The sequence below is a fragment of the Schistocerca gregaria genome, unplaced genomic scaffold (assembly GCF_023897955.1).
Source record: "Schistocerca gregaria isolate iqSchGreg1 unplaced genomic scaffold, iqSchGreg1.2 ptg000496l, whole genome shotgun sequence".
In the NCBI taxonomy this organism is placed as follows: Eukaryota; Metazoa; Arthropoda; class Insecta; order Orthoptera; family Acrididae; genus Schistocerca; species Schistocerca gregaria.
Genome location: NW_026061901.1, coordinates 1,268,025 through 1,278,239, shown reverse-complemented (window position 1 = coordinate 1,278,239; position 10,215 = coordinate 1,268,025).

Below are 10,215 nucleotides of genomic sequence, written 5' to 3'. Positions count from 1 at the left end.
CTGAAATGGTTGTACTTATCGTCTGCAAAGCTATGTCGCCTGCTGCGGTATGCGGAGACACTAAAGGCACCATAGTAGAACACAGATGAAGCTTCTAAGTTGATGTATTAGCCAGTAAGAAGTAGTACAATTCAAGTTTTAAGTATTGATTATTGACCTTTTAGCTGCCTTGGTGCCTTGGACATGAGCTAGGACCTTGAGATTGTGCATGAAAGGAGGACTAGCAGCCGAGTTGCACGGGAGAATGTGAAAAGTGTTCGCACGTAGTAAAAACCTGTGAAATCCGTGCGTTTTCGTCATTTGTTATCGAATCGACTTATTGCCAGATCGTCACATTGGCCGCTCTTCTCTCTGAAACGGTTGTACTTATCGTCTGCAAAGCAATGTCGCGTGCTGCGGTATGCGGAGACACTAAAATCACCATAGTAGAACACAGATGAAGCATCTAAGTTGATGTAATAGCCAGTAAGAAGTAGTCCAATTGAAGTTTTTGGTATCGATTATTGACATTTTAGCTGGCTTTGGTGACTTGGACATGAGCTAGGACCTTAAGATTCTGCATGAAAGGAGGACTAGCAGCCGAGTTGCACGGGAGAATATGAAAAGTGTTCATATGTATTAAAAACCTGAGAAATCCGTCCGTTTTCGTCATTTGTTATCGAATCGACTTAAAGCCAGATCGTCACATTGGCCGCTCTCCTCTCTGAAACGGTTGTACTTATCGTCTACAAAGCTATGTCGCGTGCTGCGGTATGCGGAGACACTAAAAGCACCATTGTAGAACACAGATGAAGCTTCTAAGTTGATGTAATAGCCAGTAAGAAGTAGTACAATTCAAGTTTTAGGTATCGGTTAGTGACTTTTTAGCTGGCTTTGGTGACTTGGACATGAGCTACGACCTTAAGATTCTGCATGAAAGGAGGACTAGCTGTCGAGTTGCTCGGGAGAATGTGAAAAGTGTTCATATGTAGTAAAAACCCAAGAAATCCGTCCGTTTTCGTCATTTGTTATCGAATCGTCTTAAAGCCAGATCGTCACATTGACCGCTCTTCTCTCTGAAACGGTTGTACTTATCGTCTGCAAAGCTATGTCGCCTGCTGCGGTATGCGGAGACACTAAAGGCACCATAGTAGAACACAGATGAAGCTTCTAAGTTGATGTAATAGCCAGTAAGAAGTAGTACAATTCAAGTTTTAAGTATTGATTATTGACCTTGTAGCTGCCTTGGTGCCTTGGACATGAGCTAGGACCTTGAGATTCTGCATGAAAGGAGGACTAGCAGCCGAGTTGCACGGGAGAATGTGAAAAGTGTTCGCATGTAGGAAAAAACCTGTGAAATCCGTGCGTTTTTGTCATTTGTTATCGAATCGACTTATAGCCAGATCGTCACATTGGCCGCTCTTCTCTCTGAAACGGTTGTACTTATCGTCTGCAAAGCTATGTCGCTTGCTGCGGTATGCGGAGACACTAAAATCACCATAGTAGAACACAGATGAAGCATCTAAGTTGATGTAATAGCCAGTAAGAAGTAGTCCAATTGAAGTTTTTGGTATCGATTATTGACATTTTAGCTGGCTTTGGTGACTTGGACATGAGCTAGGACCTTAAGATTCTGCATGAAAGGAGGACTAGCAGCCGAGTTGCACGGGACAATGTGAAAAGTGTTCATATGTAGTAAAAACCTGAGAAATCCGTCCGTTTTCGTCATTTGTTATCGAATCGACTTAAAGCCAGATCGTCACATTGGCCGCGCTTCTCTCTGAACGGTTGTACATATCGTCTGCAAAGCTATGTCGCGTGCTGCGGTATGCGGAGACAAGAAAATCTTCATAGTAGAACACAGATGAAGCTTCTAAGTTGATGTAATAGCCAGTAAGAAGTAGTACAATTCAAGTTTTAATTATCGATTTTTGACTTTTTAGCTGGCTTTGATGCCTTGGACATGAGCTAGGACCTTAAGATTCTGCATGAAAGGAGGACTAGCAAAGGAGTTGCACGGGTGAATGTGAGAAGTGTTCATACGTAGTAAAAACCTGAGAAATCCGTCCGTTTTCGTCATTTGTTATCGAATCGACTTAAAGCCAGATCGTCACATCGGCCGCTCTTCTCTCTCAAACCGTTGTACTTATCGTCTGCAAAGCTATGTCGCGTGCTGCGGTATGCGGAGACACTAAAAGCACCATAGTAGAACACAGATGAAGATTCTAAGTTGATGCAATAGCCAGTAAGAAGTAGTACAATTCAAGTTTTATGTATCGATTATTGACTTTTTAGCTGGCTTCGGTGCCTTGGACATGAGCTAGGACCTTAAGATTCTGCATGAAAGGAGGACTAGCAGCCGAGTTGCACGGGAGAATGTGGAAAGTGTTCATATGTAGTAAAAACCTGAGAAATCCGTCCGTTTTCGTCATTTGTTATCGAATCGGCTTAAAGCCAGATGGTCACATTGGCCGCTCTTCTCTCTGAAACGGTTGTACTTATCGTCTGCAAAGCTATGTCACGTACTGCGGTATTCGGAGACACTAAAAACACCATAGTAGAACACAGGTGAAGCTTCTAAGATGATGTAATAGCCAGTAAGAAGTTGTACAATTCAATTTTTAGGTATCGGTTTTTGACTTTTTGGCTCGCTTTGGCCCCTTGGACATGAGCTAGGACCTTAAGATTCTGCATGAAAGAAGGACTAGGAGCAGAGTTGCACGGGAGAATGTGAAAAGTGTTCATATGTAGTAAAAACCTGAGAAATCCGTCCGTTTTCGTCATTTGTTATCGAATCGACTTAAAGCCAAATCGTCACATTGGCCGCTCTGCTCTCTGAAACGGTTGTACTTATCGTCTGCAAAGCTATGTCGCGTACTGCGGTATTCGGAGACACTAAACGCACCATAGTAGAACACAGATGAAGCCTCTAAGATGATGTAATAGGCAGTAAGAAATAGTACAATTCAAGTTTTAGATATCGTTTTTGACTTTTTAGCTTTCTTTGGTGCCTTGGACATGGGCTATGACCTTAGAATTCTGCATGAAAGGAGGACTAGCAGCCGAGTTGCACGGGAGAATGTGAAAAGTGTTCATATCTAGTAAAAACCTGAGAAATCCGTCCGTTTGCGTCATTTGTTATCGAATCGTCTTAAAGCCAGATCGTCACATTGGCCGCTCTTCTCTCTGAAACCGATGTACTTATCGTCTGCAAAGCTATGTCGCATGCTGCGATATGCGGAGACACTAAAATCACCATAGTAGAACACAGATGAAGCTTCTAAGTTGATGTATTAGCCAGTAAGAAGTAGTACAATTCAAGTTTTAAGTATTGATTATTGATCTTTTAGCTGCCTTGGTGCCTTGGACATGAGCTAGGACCTTGAGATTGTGCATGAAAGGAGGACTAGCAGCCGAGTTGCACGGGAGAATGTGAAAAGTGTTCGCATGTAGTAAAAACCTGTGAAATCCGTGCGTTTTCGTCATTTGTTATCGAATCGACTTATAGCCAGATCGTCACATTGGCCGCTCTTCTCTCTGAAACGGTTGTACTTATCGTCTGCAAAGCTATGTCGCGTGCTGCGGTATGCGGAGACACTAAAATCACCATAGTAGAACACAGATGAAGCATCTAAGTTGATGTAATAGCCAGTAAGAAGTAGTCCAATTGAAGTTTTTGGTATCGATTATTGACATTTTAGCTGGCTTTGGTGACTTGGACATGAGCTAGGACCTTAAGATTCTGCATGAAAGGAGGACTAGCAGCCGAGTTGCACGGGAGAATATGAAAAGTGTTCATATGTAGTAAAAACCTGAGAAATCCGTCCGTTTTCGTCATTTGTTATCGAATCGACTTAAAGCCAGATCGTCACATTGGCCGCTCTCCTCTCTGAAACGGTTGTACTTATCGTCTACAAAGCTATGTCGCGTGCTGCGGTATGCGGAGAGACTAAAAGCACCATTGTAGAACACAGATGAAGCTTCTAAGTTGATGTAATAGCCAGTAAGAAGTAGTACAATTCATGTTTTAGGTATCGGTTATTGACTTTTTAGCTGGCTTTGGTGACTTGGACATGAGCTACGACCTTAAGATTCTGCATGAAAGGAGGACTAGCAGCCGAGTTGCACGGGAGAATGTGGAAAGTGTTCATATGTAGTAAAAACCTGAGAAATCCGTCCGTTTTCGTCATTTGTTATCGAATCGACTTAAAGCCAGATGGTCACATTGGCCGCTCTTCTCTCTGAAACGGTTGTACTTATCGTCTGCAAAGCTATGTCACGTACTGCGGTATTCGGAGACACTAAAAACACCATAGTAGAACACAGGTGAAGCTTCTAAGATGATGTAATAGCCAGTAAGAAGTTGTACAATTCAATTTTTAGGTATCGGTTATTGACTTTTTGGCTCGCTTTGGCCCCTTGGACATGAGCTAGGACCTAAAGATTCTGCATGAAAGAAGGACTAGGAGCAGAGTTGCACGGGAGAATGTGAAAAGTGTTCATATCTAGTAAAAACCTGAGAAATCCGTCCGTTTGCGTCATTTGTTATCGAATCGACTTAAAGCCAGATCGTCACATTGGCCGCTCTTCTCTCTGAAACCGATGTACTTATCGTCTGCAAAGCTATGTCGCGTGCTGCGATATGCGGAGACACTAAAAGCACCATAGTAGAACACAGATGAAGCTTCTAAGTTGATGTAATAGCCAGTAAGAAGTAGTACAATTCAAGTTTTAGATATTGATTATTGACTTTTTAGCTGGCTTTGGTGCCTTGGACAAGAGCTAGGACCTTAAGATTCTGCATGAAAGGAGGACTAGCAGCCGAGTTGCACGGGAGAATGTGAAAAGTGTTTATATGTAGTAAAAACCTGAGAAATCCGTCCGTTTTCGTCATTTGTTATCGAATCGACTTAAAGCCAAAGCGTCACATTGGCCGCTCTGCTCTCTGCAACGGTTGTACTTATCTTCTGCAAAACTAAGTCGCGTGCTGCGGTATGCGGAGACACTAAAAGCACCGTAGTAGAACATAGATGAAGGTTCTAAGTTGATGAAATAGCCAGTAGGAAGTAGTCCAATTCAAGTTTTAGGTATCGATTATTGACTTTTTAGCTGGCTTTGGTGCCTTGGACATGAGCTAGGACCTTAAGATTCTGCATGAAAGGAGGACTAGCAGCCGAGTTGCACGGGAGAATGTGAAAAGTGTTCATATGTAGTAAAAACCTGAGACATCCGTCCGTTTTCGTCATTTGTTATCGAATCGACTTAAAGCCAGATCGTAACATTAGCCGCTCTTCTCTCTAAAACGGTTGTACTTATCGTCTGCAAAGCTGTGTCGCGTGCTGCGGTATGCGGAGAAACTAAAAGCGCCGTAGTAGAACATAGATGAAGCATCTAAGTTGATGTAATAGCCAGTAAGAAGTAGTCCAATTCAAGTTTTAGGTATCGATTATTGACTTTTTAGATTGCTTTGGTGACTTGGACATGAGCTAGGACCTTAAGATTCTGCATGAAAGGAGGACTAGCAGCCGAGTTGCACGGGAGAATGTGAAAAGTGTTCATATGTAGTTAAAACCTGAGAAATCCGTCCGTTTTCGTCATTTGTTATCGAATCGACTTAAAGCCATATGGTCACATTGGCCGCTCTTCTCTCTGAAACGGTTGTACTTATCGTCTGCAAAGCTATGTCACGTACTGCGGTACTCGGAGACACTAAAAACACCATAGTAGAACACAGATAAAGCTTGTAAGTTGATGTAATAGCCAGTAAGAACTAGTACAATTCAAGTTTTAGGTATCGAATATTGACTTTTAGGCCGGCTTTTGTGCCTTGGACATGAGCTAGGACCTTACGATTCTGCATGAAAGGAGGACTAGCAGCCGAGTTGCACGGGAGAATGTGAAAAGTGTTTATATGTAGTAAAAACCTGAGAAATTCGTCCGTTTTCGTCATTTGTTATCGAATCGACTTAAAGCCAAATCGTCACATTGGCCGCTCTGCTCTCTGAAACGATTGTACTTATCGTCTGCAAAGCTATGTCGCGTGCTGCGGTATTCGGAGACACTAAACGCACCATAGTAGAACACAGATGAAGCTTCTAAGTTGATGTAATAGCCAGTAAGAAGTAGTACAATTCAAGTTTTAGATATCGATTATTGACTTTTTAGCTGGCTTTGGTGCCTTGGACATGATCTAGGACCTTAAGATTCTGCATGAAAGAAGGACTAGCAGCCGAGTTGCCCGGGAGAATGTGAAAAGTGTTCATATGTAGTAAAAACCTTAGAAATTTGTCCGTTTTCGTCATTTTTTTATCCAATCGACTTAAAGCCAGATCGTCACATTGGCCGCTCTTCTCTCTGAAACGGTTGTACTTATCGTCTGCAAAACTATGTCGCGTGCTGCGGTATGCGGAGAGACTAAAAGCACCGTAGTAGAACATTGATGAAGGTTCTAAATTGATGTAATAGCCAGTAAGAAGTAGTCCAATTCAAGTTTTAGGTATCGATTATTGACGTTTTAGCTGGCTTTGGTGCCTTGGACATGAGCTAGGACCTTAAGATTCTGCATAAAAGGAGGACTAGCAGCCGAGTTGCACGGGAGAATGTGAAAAGTGTTCATATGTAGTAAAAACCTGAGAAATCCGTCCGTTTTCGTCATTTGTTATCGAATCGACTTAAAGCCAGATCGTAACATTGGCCGCTCTTCTCTCTAAAACGGTTGTACTTATCGTCTGCAAAGCTATGTCGCGTGCTGCGGTATTCGGAGACACTAAACGCACCATAGTAGAACACAGATGAAGCTTCTAAGATGATGTAATAGCCAGTAAGAAATAGTACAATTCAAGTCTTAGATATTGTTATTGACGTTTTAGCTGGCTTTGGTGCCTTGGACATGAGCTATGACCTTAAGATTATGCATGAAAGGAGGTCTAGCAGCCGAGTTACACGGGAGAATGTGAAAAGTGTTCATATCTAGTAAAAACCTGAGAAATCCGTCCGTTTGCGTCATTTGTTATCGAATCGACTTAAAGCCAGATCGTCACATTTGCCGCTCTTCTCTCTGAAACCGTTGTACTTATCGTCTGCAAAGCTATGTCGCGTGCTGCGATATGCGGAGACACTAAAAGCACCATAGGAGAACACAGATGAAGCTTCTAAGGTGATGTAATAGCCAGTAAGAAGTAGTACAATTCAAGTTTTAGATATTGATTATTGACTCTTTAGCTGGCTTTGGGGCCTTGGACATGATCTAGGACCTTAAGATTCTGCATGAAAGAAGGACTAGCAGCCGAGTTGCACGGGAGAATGTGAAAAGTGTTCATATGTAGTAAAAACCTGAGACATCCGTCCGTTTTCGTCATTTGTTATCGAATCGACTTAAAGCCAGATCGTAACATTGGCCGCTCTTCTCTCTAAAACGGTTGTACTTATCGTCTGCAAAGCTATGTCGCGTGCTGCGGTATGCGGAGACACTAAAATCACCATAGTAGAACAGAGATGAAGCTTTTAAGTTGATGTAATAGCCAGTAAGAAGTAGTAGAATTCATGTTTTAGGTATCGATTATTGATTTTTAGCTGGCTTCGCTGCCTTGGACATGAGCTAGGACCTTAAGATTCTGCATGAAATTAGGACTAGCAGCCGAGTTGCACGGGAGAATGTGAAAGGTGTTCATATGTAGTAAAAACCTGAGAAATCGGTCCGTTTTCGTCATTTGTTATCGAATCGACTTATAGCCAAATCGTCACATTGGCCGCTCTTCTCTCTGAAACGGTTGTACTTATCGTCTACAAAGCTATGTCGCGTGCTGCGGTATGCAGGGACGCTAAAATCACCATAGTAGAACACAGATGAAGCTTCTAAGTTGATGCAATAGCCAGTAAGAAGTAGTACAATTCATGTTTTACGTATCGATTATTGACTTTTTAGCTGGCTTCGGTGCCTTGGACATGAGCTAGGACCTTAAGATTCTGCATGAGAGGAGGAGTAGCAGCCGAGTTGCACGGGAGAATGTGAAAAGTGTTCATATGTAGTAAAAACCTGAGAAATCCGTCCGTTTTCGTCATTTGTTATCGAATCGACTTAAAGCCAGATGGACACATTGGCCGCTCTTCTCTCTTAAACGGTTGTACTTATCGTCTGCAGAGCTATGTCGCGTGCTGCGGTATGTGGAGACACTAAAATCACCATTGTAGAACACAGATGAAGCTTCTAAGTTGATGTAATAGCCAGTAAGAAATAGTACAATTCAAGTTTTAGGTATCGATTATTGACTTTTTAGCTGGCTTTGGTGCCTTGGACATGAGCTAGGACGTTGAGATTCGGCATGAAAGGAGGACTAGCAGCCGAGTTGCACGGGAGAATGTGAAAAGTGTTCATATGTAGTAAAAACCTGAGAAATCCGTCCGTTTTCTTCATTTGTTATCGAATCGACTTAAAGCCAGATCGTCACATTGGCCGCTCTTCTCTCTGAAACGGTTGTACTTATCGTCTGCAAAGCTATGACGCGTACTGCGATATTCGAAGACACTAAAAACTCCATAGTAGAACACAGATGAAGCTTTTAAGATGATTAAATAGCCAGTAAGAAGTAGTACAATTCAAGTTTTAGGTATTGATTATTGACTTTTTAGCTGGCTTTGGTGCCTTGGACATGATCTAGGACCTTAAGATTCTGCATGAAAGAAGGACTAGCAGCCGAGTTGCACGGGTGAATGTGAAAAGTGTTCATATGTAGTAAAAACCAACCTGAGAAATCCGTCCGTTTTCGTCATTTGTTATCGAATCGACTTAAAGCCAAATCATCACATTGGCAGCTCTGCTCTCTGAAACGGTTGTACTTATCGTCTGCAAAGCTATGTCGCGTACTGCGGTATTCGGAGACACTAAACGCACCATAGTAGAACACAGATGAAGCTTCTAAGATGATGTAATAGCCAGTAAGAAATAGTACAATTCAAGTTTTAGATATCGTTATTGACTTTTTAGCTGGCTTTGGTGCCTTGGACATGAACTATGACCTTAAGATTATGCATGAAAGGAGGACTAGCAGCCGAGTTGCACGGGAGAATGTGAAAAGTGTTCATATCTAGTAAAAACCTGAGAAATCCGTCCGTTTGCGTCATTTGTTATCGAACCGACTTAAAGCCAGATCGTCACATTTGCCGCTCTTCTCTCTGAAACCGTTGTACTTATCGTCTGCAAAGCTATGTCGCGTGCTGCGATATGCGGAGACACTAAAAGCACCATAGTAGAACACAGATGAAGCTTCTAAGTTGATGTAATAGCCAGTAAGAAGTAGTACAATTCAAGTTTTAGATATTGATTATTGACTCTTTAGCTGGCTTTGGGGCCTTGGACATGATCTAGGACCTTAAAATTCTGCATGAAAGAAGGACTAGCAGCCGAGTTGCACGGGAGAATGTGAAAAGTGTTCATATGTAGTAAAAACCTCAGAAATCCGTCCGTTTTCGTCATTTGTTATCCAATCGACTTAAAGCCAGATCGTCACATTGGCCGCTCTTCTCTCTGAAACGGTTGTACTTATCGTCTGCAAAAATATGTCGCGTGCTGCGGTATGCGGAGAAACTAAAAGCACCGTAGTCGAACACAGATGAAGGCTCTAAGTTGATGTAATAGCCAGTAAGAAGTAGTCCAATTCAAGTTTTAGGAATCGATTATTGACTTTGTAGCTGGCTTTGGTGCCTTGGACATGAGCTAGGACCTTAAGATTCTGCATAAAAGAGGACTAGCAGCCGAGTTGCACGGGAGAATGTGAAAAGTGTTCATATGTAGTAAAAACCTGAGACATCCGTCCGTTTTCGTCATTTGTTATCGAATCGACTTAAAGCCAGATCGTAACATTGGCCGCTCTTCTCTCTAAAACGGTTGTACTTATCGCCTGCAAAGCTATGTCGCGTGCTGCGGTATGCGGAGACACTAAAAGCACCATAGTAGAACACAGATGAAGCTTTTAAGTTGATGTAATAGCCAGTAAGAAGTAGTAGAATTCAAGTTTTAGGTATCGATTATTGATTTTTAGCTGGCTTCGGTGCCTTGGACATGAGCTAGGACCTTAAGATTCTGCATGAAATTAGGACTAGCAGCCGAGTTGCACGGGAGAATGTGAAAGGTGTTCATATGTAGTAAAAACATGAGAAATCCGTCCGTTTTCGTCTTTTGTTATCGAATCGACTTATAGCCAGATCGTCACATTGGCCGCTCTTCTCTCTGAAACGGTT